General features: G+C 37.3%; 1 protein-coding gene across 1 annotated transcript in view; it reads right to left on the reverse strand.

Moving 5' to 3' along the window:
• The window catches only part of PJA2 (praja ring finger ubiquitin ligase 2), a 71,281-nt gene extending 60,313 nt beyond the window's left edge, over positions 1-10,968 (reverse strand). Inside the window, exon 1 of the mRNA XM_035015026.1 lies at positions 10,864-10,968. The gene's annotated coding sequence lies outside the window, so the exon portion shown is untranslated. The remainder of the gene's footprint in view (positions 1-10,863) is intronic.
• Positions 10,969-11,884: the final 916 nt, after the last annotated feature.

The following is an 11,884-nucleotide window of genomic DNA, read 5'->3' on the forward strand; positions in this document are numbered from 1 at the left end:
TCCCCCTTTTTGTCATGCTCTTGTCAGTTTTTCCTATCAAGATTATGCTAAAATCATAAAATGTTGGGAGTGATGCTTATTTTTTTCTTCAGAAGAATTTGTGTAAAAGTGGCAGTTTATCTTACCTAATTGTTTAGAATTTACCAGTGAAGCCATCTGGACCTGGGGTTTTGTAGAAAAGTTTTTACAAAGTCAACTTGTTTAATAGACATTAGGCAATTCATTTTCCATTTCCCATGTCAGTTTTGGTAAGTTGTGTTTTTCAAGGCTTATGATCTTTCATTCACTTATCAAACATTAATATAAAGTTCATAATTTCCCCTTATTAACAATTTAATATCCATAAGATCTGTATTAATGCCTCCTTTTACATTCCTGGTATTGGTAACTTGTGTCTTTTCCCATTTTTTCTTCATCAGTTCATTACAGATTTATTATTTTTAAAAAGTCTTCTCAACAAACTGTAAAACATTTTAATTTCTACTTTTATATATACTAATTCCTTCTTTCTAGTTTCTTTGGGTTTGATTTGTTGTTCCCTTCAGTTACAAGCTTAGACTAATAATTTTTCATCTTTTTTCTTTACCAATATATGCATAAAAAACTACAAAGTTCTCTCAAAGTACTGCATCAGTTCCATTCTGTAAGTTCTGGTACAACATTTTTGTTGTTTTTCAGATGGAAATGTTTTCTAATTTCTATTGTGACTTCGTTTTGATTAATGCAGTATTTAGAAATGTCTTGCTTAACTTCCAAACATATGGGGCCCTTCTAGTTATTTTTCTGTTACTGAACTGTAATTAATTCCATAATGATCAGAAAACATGCACTACATAATGTCCATCTCAAATGTGATACTTCTTTAAGAATTATTTTGTCAACTGTCCCAAGTGCACTTAAAGGTGTAGTCTTCAATTGTTAGATATGATGTTGTATAAATGTCAATTATGTCAAGTTGATTAATCATGTCATTCAATTACATTCCTTTACTGATTTTTTTATATAACTGTTCTATCAGTTACTTTAAATGTATATTTAAAATCTCAGCTATGAATACATATACATCTTTCCTGTTAGTTAACTTCTACATTCAAAAGCTGTATTATTAGGTACACACATTTAAAACTATTATGTCTTCTTGATGAATTGACCCCTTATTATAACATATTCCTCTTTACTTCTTATATATATATCTTATAATATATTAATATAGCCACATCAGCTTTCCTTTGGTGTTTGCAGACAATACTCAATTCTTTTTACTTTCATCTTATTTGTATTTTTGCATTTAAAGTGTTTTTTATAAGCAGAATATAGGTGGGTCTTACTTATAAGGCCTAACAATATTTGTATTTCCATTGAAGTGCTTAATCCATTTACATTTAACATAATTACTAATATAGATGAGTTGAAGTATCATCTTTCTCATTTGTTCTTTGTTCCTTTATCCTTCCTTTCTTGACTTTAGTACTGGTCAAAAAAAATTTTTTTTTTTTTACTATTCCATTTTATTTCACCTACTAGTTTGTTTGATACAACTTTTAGTACCAATCTTTCAATGGTTCCCCTTGAAATTACAAAATGCACCCTTCCTATATTCTGAATGTTATTTCCTAGAAGCTCACGATACTTTATCTTTCCTAAAGAGTGTTTTAAGTTTTCTCATCTCAGGTAATTATATTACAGGTAAAGACAAAGTGTGGGTTGGATTAGAGTACAAAATCTCTGAGAATTGCAGAAACACAGAAAGTTGGCATCCACTCACAGGCTCTTATCCATGCGTGCTGAAAAAACTGGGAACCAGGCTGAATGAAGACTAAAGAGGCATCTTCCAGAGTGGAAGGAAGGTACTGTCTGCCAACAAAGGAAAAGAGTAAAATCCTACCTGGGCCCTTCACCCATATGGGGGGAAAAAAACCCTTACACTACTGACAGAAGGACACCAATCACTGTCCTCCACTGTGGCTAGGGGAGGAGTAAAGAAGAAAGAATTTACTTCTGGAATAGAATTAGAAAATAGATCAAGGATTTCAAGAGCTGGAAATGCAAATGCAAGAAATAAAAGACACATTAACAGCGACCAAAAAAAAAAAAAAGCATTTTATGGGCTCATCAAAGGACGAGGGAGGGAAAGTACAAATGAACTTCAAGACAGGTCATGAAAAATTACCCAAACTGAAATACAATTAAAAAAAAAAAAAAAGTGTGTGGAGGACACAAAAAAGAGCCTCCAAGAATTGTAGGACTATATCAAATGAACTACCATCTATGTAATGGGATTCTCACAAGAAGAGAAAGTGGTGCAGAAGAACTATTAGAAGAGAAATTTCCAAATATGATTTAAGAGATCAAACCTTAAATCTAAGAAAAGCTCAACAACCAATCACAAAAAGCCCTATAAATAGAATACATGCACACCACGAGACAAATCCTTTTCAACCTGCTATGAAAACTGAACATTAAGGAAACATTTTTAATGCAGACAGAGGAATGAATTACAACTGACTTCTCATCAGAAACCATGCAAGAAAACAATATATATGGCATCTTTAATGTAAGAAAAACACTGTGAACAAAGAATTCTGTACCTGCAAAGTACTTTGCAAACAAAAACCAAAAAAACAAGAGTACATTATAGCCAACCCAAGAGATGTTACCAGTAGACCTGAACTACAGAAAGAGTACAAAACAGACATTTGATTCTACAAAGAAATGTGGAACTTTAAATTATCTTCACTTTAAGTGAATGTAGAATATATAGAAAATGTAAAATATATTTTTCCTTATTTTTAATTACTTCAAAACAGATGTGTGTGAAGTAGCATTCACTGTCCAAACTTTCTGAGATGATGGAAACGTTCTATCTCACACAGTTCTATCTGAAAGCTAAAAGCTACACGTGGCTACTAGGCGCTTTAAAAATGGCTAGTACAGAGGAAATTAATTTAAACTTAATACTAACTACTCTAAATTCAAATTAAATAGTCACACTGGCTAGTGACATGATGGACAATGCAGGTCTAAAGCAAACATAGTAGCAATGTATTACGAGCTTATGGCATATGTAAAAATAATACATGTGACACAAATAGTGCAAAAAATAGTTAAGAAGAAATTGGTAATATACTGTTGAGGAGCTCTGACACTATATAAAAAGTTGTACAACACTGCCTGAATATAGACTGGATTTAAGATGTGTAATACAAATCACAGAGGAACCAGTATTAAGAATTTTAAAGAGGTAAAATAAGTATAAGTAGTGAGGTAATAATGAAGATAAAAATATAGAACACTCAGGGCGCCTGGGTGGCTCAGATGGTTAAGCGTCTGCCTTCAGCTCAGGTCATGATCCCAGGGTCCTGGGATCGAGTCCCGCATCGGGCTCTCTGCCCCTTGGGAGCCTGCTTCTCCCTCTGCCTCTCTCTCTCTCTGTCTCTCATGAATAAATAAATAAAATCTTTAAAAAAAAATATATAGAACATTCAGTAGATAGGTTAAATAAAAAACAACTACTAAGATGGTAAATTTAAATCCAATCACATTAATAATTACATTAAACATAAACAATCTAAACAACCTAATTAAAAAGCCAGGCTGTCAGGATGGATTAAAAAAAACAAAAGTGGGTTGTCTATACCAAAACTACTTTAAATATAAAGGCACAGATGTAAAGTAAAAGGATTTATCATGCAAACATAACCAAAAAGAAAGAGAGAGTGGAGATATGAACATCAGATAAAGCAGACTGCAGAAGAAGGAATACTGTCAGAAATAAGAAGGCATATTATATAATGATAAAGGAGTCAATTTACTAAGAAGACCAAACAGTCCTAAATATATATGCACCTAACAACAGAGGTTCAAAATTCATGAAGCAAAAATTGTTAGGAAAGAAAAAATAGACAAATCCACAATTATACTTGGAGAGTTCAACTCTTCTTGCAATGATCAACAAAACAAGTAGAGAAACCCTTAGTAAGGAAACAGACAACCTAATAAGCTCCATCAGGCAACTTGACCTGACAACTACAGAATACTTAATGTAAAATATAAAATTTACTATGAAATACACATCAGAATGCTCCACCCAAAAGCAGCAAAATACACATTATTTTGAAGTACATATGGAACATTTACCAAGAATGACCATATTCTGGGCCATAAAACAAACTTCAAAGAACTTAAAGAAAATTATACAAAGTATGTTATCTGCCTACAAAAAAAAAATTAAACAGAGAAATCAGTTACAAAAAGACATAGGCAAAATCACCAAATATTTGGAAATTAAACAATATACCTCCAGTCATGGGTCAAAGTGAAAGTCACATAAGAATTTAGAAAATATCGGGGCACCTGGATGACTCGGCTAGTTGTTAAGCATCTGCCTTCAGCTCAGGTCATGATCCCAGGGTCCTGGGATCGAGTCACACATTGGGCTCTCTGCTCAGCAGGAAGCCTGCTTCTCCCTCTCCCACTCCCCCTGCTTGTGTTCCCTCTCACTGTGTCTTTCTGTCAAATAAATAAACAAAATCTTAAAAAAAAAAAAAAGAATTTAGAAAATATCAACATAACAAAATTTGGGGAGACATCTAAAGTAGTGTTTAGAAGGAAAAGATGGGTCTCAAAGCAATGGCCCAAGCTTATACCTTAAGAATTCCTAACAGAATGGATTTAAACCCAAAGCATACAAAAAGAAATAGTAAAGACCAAAAATCAATGAAACTGAAAAGGCGTTTTTTTTTAATGCAATAAAACAAAAAAACTGGATCTTTGGAAAAATTAATAAAATTGATAAACCTGGACACAAACTAATAAAGACAAGAGAGGACACATTGCCAACATGCAGAATAAATGAAAAGACATCACTACAGTAGCTACAGACACTAAAAGGATAATAAACAACTCTATGATGATGAATAGATGAAACAAACTCCTTCAAAAACACAAACCACTAACACTCACATATTAAGTGATTCATGCAGTCAAAAAACCAAAAGCTTTCAAGAAGTAGATAACCCTGATCATCTTATACCTAAAAGTAACTGAATTTATCCTTTAAAACCCTTCAAAAAGAAAACTCTGGGCCAAGATGTGTTAGCTTGCAAACTCTAACAAAAATTTATGAAACAAATACCACTCATCTGAAATTTTTCAGAAAATATAAGAGGAAGAAACATTTTCAAACTCTATGAGACCAGCATGATCCTAATACAAAAAATTACATGAAAAAGCATCCTTCGTGAACATAAATAAAAAAAAGTACTCAACAAACTATGAGTTAAATCCAATCTACAAATTTATAAAAATGATAATACATCGTGACCAAATGAGGTTTATCTAGAGAATGCAAAGTTGCTGCAACATCTGAAAATAAAGCAATGTAATTCATCTTATTAACAGACCAAAGAAGATAAACCATACGATCATCTCAATAAATACAGTAAAACTTAATGTCCATTTGATAAAAATTCCCATCAAGGAACAGAATGGGAACATCTTTAACTTGATAAAAGACCTCGTATACTTAATATGGTAATATATAATATATACAAAATGATACTTAATATATAATAATAACTTGATAAAAGGCCCTATTATACAATACTGAAAGACTGAAACCAATAAGTCACTTCTAAAAAATCTTATATAAAGCAAAGAAACTAGAATAGCCAGAGTGACTTTGAAAAATAGTCAGAGAAAGACAAATACCACATAATTTCACTCATATGTAGAATTTAAGAAACAAAACAAACAAGTAAAGGGACCAAAAAAAGGAGAGAAGCAAACCAAGAAACAGATTAAATATAGACAACAAACTGATGGTTATCAGAAAGGAGAGGGGGGGAGGGGATGGGTTAAACAGGTGATGGGGATTAAGGAGTACACTTGTGATGAGCACCAGGTCATGTATGTAACTGTTGAATCACTACATTGTATACCTGGAACTAATTATTATACTGTATGTTAACTAACTGGAATTCAAATAAAAACTTCAAAACAACAACAAAAAAGTAAATACTCTAAAGAAAAAAAAAAAAGAGTAAAGCTAGAGTACCTGCACTACCTGATTTCAAGACTTACTATAAAGCAACAAACTAATCATGACAATGTGGTATTGGCAAAATGATATGTACAAAGATCAAGGGATTAGTCCAGAAATAGACTCAGATGTATATGGTCAACTGATTTTTTACCCTAAGTTAATTCAATAAGGAAAGGAAAATGTTCCTAACAAATGGTGCTAGAATTGAGAAAATGAGCCTTAGTTCTTCTCACACCACATACAAAAATTAACTCAAAATGCATGATACACCTTGTCATAAAAGCCAAAACTATAAAACCTGTGAAAGAATAGATAAGAGAGGATCTCCACAACTTTGCATTGAGCAAACTTAGAACACAAACACAAATCATAAAAGGAAAACTGATGAACTGAATTTATTTAATTTTTTATATTATTTTATTTTTTAAAATGTATTTGTTTGACAGAGAGACAGCGAGAGAGGGAACACAAGCAGGGGGAGTGGGCGAGAAAGAAGCAGGCTCCCCGCTGGGAAGGGAGCCTGATGTGGGACTTGATCCCAGGACCCTGACATCATGACCTGGGCCGAAGGCAGACACCCAGCGACTGAGCCACCCAGGCGCCCCTGGATTTATTTTTTTAAAGATTTATTTATTTATTTGAGAGAGAGAAAGAAAGAGGAGTACAAATTGGAGCGGGAGAGGAATAGGGAGAGAGAGAATCTCCAGCAAGACTCCTGGCTGAGCGCAGAGCCCAATGAGGGGCTGGATCGCCTGACCATGAGATCTCAACCTGAGCTGAAACCAAGAGCTAGACGCTTAAGGGACTGTGCCACCCAGGTGCCCCTGAATTTAATCAAAATGAAAAGCTCCTCTATTTTGAAAAGTTTGGAAAAATAAAAAGGTAAGCCTCAGACTGCACTGTGTACGTATGTGTCTGTGTGGGTCAAAGGACTTACACAAAAATAAAGTATTCTTACAGCTCAATGAGACAAACAACCTAATGTTTAAAAGTGAGCAAAAGATTTGAAGAGATACGGGGCGCCTGGGTGGCTCAGTTGGTTAAGCAACTGCCTTCGGTTCAGGTCATGATTCTGGAGTCCCGGGATCAAGTCCCACATCGGGCTCCCTGCTCAGCCGGGGGTCTGCTTCTCCCTCTGACTCTTCCCCTCTCATGCTCTGTCTCCCATTCTCTCTTTCAGATAAATAAATAAAATCTTTAAAAAAAAAAAAAAGATTTGAACAGATACTTCACAAAGGAATACGCACAAATGACCAACAGAAAATTTTCAGTGTCCTTAATCATCAGATAAATGCAAATTAAAATTAAAGTATGATAATACTACATACTCACTAGAAAGGCTAAAAATTAAAAATTAAAAAGGCTGAAATAACCAAGTGTTGATGAGGGTATAGAGCAACTGGAACTGTAAAACAGGAAACAGCGTGGCAGGTTTTTATATTTAAACATTCATTTACCATACAATGCAACAAATCCATTTCTAGGTATTTACAAAACTTCATGAATGAATGTTCATAGCAGCTTTATCAATAACAGCCCCAAACTGGAAACAATCCATATATCTATAAATAGGTGAAATGGTCAGCAAATAGTGGTAAATCAATACCATGGACTACTACTCAACAACAAAAAGTTACGATCAGTTAAACACACAAAAGCATGTACGATTGTCAGAGACATCATGCTGAGAGAAAAAAGCTAAGTGTAAAAGAGTACTTATTATGTAATCACATTTATATCTAGAACAAATGAAACCAATTTATAGTGAGAAGGAGAGGACAATGGTTTCATGGGGCTGAAGGGTATAAATGTCACTGTACAGGGCAAAAGGGAACTTTTGGGAATGACAGATATATTCTATATCTTGACTGTAATAATGAAAACATTCTACTCTTGAATGTGGTGGTGGTGACAGGGATGTACATATTTGTCAAAACATACTTGTGTATTTTAAATACACACATTTTATTGTATGTAAATTATCCTCAATAAAGTTGATTCTTTAAAATGGAGCTCTCGGGAAAATTTTAACCAGGGAATATTGGTGATGCCCTTATAACCACTAAAAAGTCAAAAACATCAATAAAATTCAATACCCACTTATGGTTTTTTCAAAGTGTCATCAGAAATAAAAGAGAACAAATACTCATCTTAGAAAGCCAAGAACAGAAAATATTTTAACTTAATATTCTCCATTTATCAGAAAGTTTCAGTGAACATCATAACTGATGCTAAAACATCAGAAGCATTCTTCAAAGTCAGAAACAACACATTTTTAGCTATCACTGCTATTATTCCAAATTATATAGTTAGTATACTAGCCAAAGCAATGAGAAAAACGCAGAAGTTATAAAAAATGAAAAGAAGGCCAGAAAGCTTGAATACTTTCAGATAATCACCAGCTCAAGTGATTAGATACATGATAAACAGAAAAAACACAAAAGTTTTCCTATAACCAGAAAGAGAGAGAGAGAAAATGTTACTGAAAGTTTCCATCCACCAGAGCAAATCCAATCATAAGATAGCTAGAAATACTAGGAAGGAATGCCATACATATGGGGGAGGAAAAAAAAACAACTATAAAACTTTGCCTAAGAATATAAAGCAAGACGTGAATAAAAGGGAAAGACATACCATATATGCATACAGAAATGAGGGGAAAGACTCAGCATCATAAAGGTCAGTTTGCCCCAATTAATCTAAAATTTCAATATAACATCATTCAAAAAAACCTAAGGATTTTTTTTTTTTAAGATTCTATTTATTTATTTATTTGACAGAGAGAGACACAGTGAGAGAGGGAACACAAGCAGGGGGAGTGGGAGAGGGAGAAGCAGGCTCCCCACAGAGCAGGGAGCCCAATGAGGGGCTGGATCCCAGGATCCTGGAACCATGACCTGAGCTGAAGGAAGCCCCTTAACCAACTGAGCCACCCAGGTGCCCCAAAACCTAAGGATTTTTTATTTAACTTTTAAGCTGAGTCTAAAGTTTATCTGGAGAAGAAATGCATAAGAAACAGTCAAGAATAATTCTGAAAAGAGGAAGAAATGGTTATCAAAATTTAAAATATGCATACCATTTAACCCAGCAATTCCATTTGTAGGAATCCATGCGCCAAAAATAATCAAAAGAGGAAGTTTCCCTAACAATTCACTTTAAAAATAAAGGTAGAATTAGAAGGGGAAGTGGGAGCTTCACTTTCTCCCTTAACATTCCTCCAAATGTTTAATTTTTTAAAAATTTTTTAAGATTTAAGGTTTGTAATTAAAAACTAATCAAATTAAAAAGTTGGCTTCAAATAAAGCATTATCTGTGATAGCAAAAAAAACCTAAATGTCTTTCATTAGGTTAAATAATTATAGCTCATTCAAACTCATGAAATCCCACTTAACCTTTATAAAGTATCAGAGAGATCTATATATAACAAAGATGTGCAAGACATATAAACAAGAGAAAAAAACAAGTGATATACCAGTGTGTTTGGTATTCCTCTCCGCGCCCCCAAAACCCAACTTCGCATGTATGTATGTGTGTTTAAAAACACATTTATAAAGATGCACAGTAAATGGTTAACTTTAGACACTGGAGTAGGACTGGAGGATGAGAAATGTTCACATTTTACCTAATAGTCCTTTTTCTATGTTGTTAAGTTTTACATCAAGCTTGCAATGTCTGTGGTTAATTTTCAAAACTTAAACTTATTTCATATAAAAATGACATGAATTCTAGGAGACAAAAAACTAAAAAAATAGTTAAAACGTTTATTATCTTCATATTTATTTACATACTCTTCAAATGATGTGTAGTCTTCAGCAGAGGTGGCTGCCATTTTAAGGAAATTTAACTGACCAAATAGGTCATGATAAAAATAACAATACAGTAAGCCTTTTTTTTAAAAAAAAAAAAACGTGAACTTCACAGAACCAGCAGACTCAAAGCAGCGTCCATGCATACGCAAAAAATTTTTACGCCTGGAGAGAGGAGTCTCCTAAACAGATTCTTGCTCCTTGCAAAAAGAGTATTTTACCTCCTCCGTTTTTCTTCAACTTGGTCGGGGCGACTTTAAAACTCACCATTTTGAATGTGCGCAAAATGATTAACAAGCAGTAATCTCAGGGAGGCCCAAACTGAAGGTGGCTCTATCAGAGGAGTGCTCTGACCTGACATCGCTAACCGGCAGCAGCATTGATGGAAGGGCGCTAATACCGGGAGAGGAGCGATTGCTATGGTTTGTACAGGGTGTCTGCGTGCCCGAGGCTCGGTGACAATCGGGAAAAATGCAAATACAGCCGGGAGAGCGACCGCAACGGAAGGTTTCGAGAGGGAGGGGGGCTGCAGGCCTGTGGCGTAAGATGGATCAGCTCTATGCGGGATGACTGGAAATGGGCAGAGAAGGCGGCTGTGAGGTTTTGGGAGGGTCACACTCATACAGCCGCCAGTGTCGGGAGAAAGACAGCGGGGTCCTTGGCCAAGGCACCAAGGACAGCAGAAGAGGCAGCAGGGACGAGCGGCCGGTGGAGACCCCCAGATCTATCGATGCCATTCGCTGGGGGGAGCGGGCGCGGCGGCCACGGACTCGAGCGCGGCCTCAGGTCCGGGTTGGACCGGGCCCAAGAGGCGAAGAAGGCCTCTCACAGCCATCAACCCCACCCACCATGGCCGGCGCAGTGGGCAGGGACAGGCCCTGCTCCTTCTCGAGGACAGAAATTAAGAAATGGAGGGGGTGAAGGCAGCAATCTCCTCGCCCCGACCCTCACATTCCTGACATCAGAACAAGCTAGATTTAAAAAAAAAAAAAAAAAAAAAAAAAATCCCCTCACCGAACTGTGCAGCGGCTCCGGAGCGAGAACAGCGCTCGATCCTCCACCCGCCACCACCGCCTTCTTCTCCGCCTCCGACTCCTCCCCCGCGGAACGCGCAGCGGCAGGCGGCGGCGGCGGCGGCGGCGGAAGCAGAGGCGGCGGCGGCGGTGCGTCCCGCCCCTAGCGCCGCGGTAGAGGCGAAGGAGGAGGACACGCAAGCCCCGCCCCCGAGCAACACCGACCAATAGACTCAAAGGGCCTCTGCGGGAAAAATCCACCTATCCAATCGGAACCCGAGGAGTGGGCTCACGTCAATGGTTGGGACGTGGCAGAAAAAGGGAAATATACTCGGACTGTGTCTACTCCCCGGACCCCCTTCTGGCTCCGAAGGACTTCACCCATTGGCCGGAGAGCGGAAGGATGAAGCTACACTCCCCCCAACCCCGGCCCGTCTGGGCCCACCTCCTTTCCCTGCAGCACTGCGACGTTCGGGCAGGGGGCGGGGCACCGCGCTGGGGCTGGAACAGCACGGCCTTTTGTGGTTTGGGCTGGGAGAAAAGGCGGGGTCTCAGGGGAAGGGGGTGTGGAGAACTAAGAGAAGGGCTGGCGCAGCTAGACTTTTTCAGAAATCCCAAAGCAACAACCAAAATGGAGGCATTAAAATCAATCCTAACTCGACTGGAAACCTGACTAAGGTTAAGGTCTCCTGTCATAAAGCTCAATCCGTTGCAGTTCAGATATGGGTGGGACAAGAAAAAAATAGAAGGGCACGTTTGCCCACCCTGACTCTGTGCACTATCTAGTGCCTTTTCCCCTCCCTCCCTGCAGTGAGACCCTTGCATCCTCGTTTCATATTCTCTTGGGGCGGGGGATAGGGGATGCCTGCTTCTCCTCTCTATAGCCCTGGGCTGACCAGAACCTTCCAGTGTGCATCTAGAGGCTAATCGGCTGTCAAGCCAAGAAGTAACAGCTCCCATCACATGCAACCAAAATAAATACAACAGCTGTAGTCCCTGGACATCTTGCTTAATTTAAACAC

The sequence above is a fragment of the Mirounga leonina genome, unplaced genomic scaffold, assembly GCF_011800145.1.
Source record: "Mirounga leonina isolate KUSES-001 unplaced genomic scaffold, KU_Mleo_1.0 Mir_168, whole genome shotgun sequence".
In the NCBI taxonomy this organism is placed as follows: Eukaryota; Metazoa; Chordata; class Mammalia; order Carnivora; family Phocidae; genus Mirounga; species Mirounga leonina.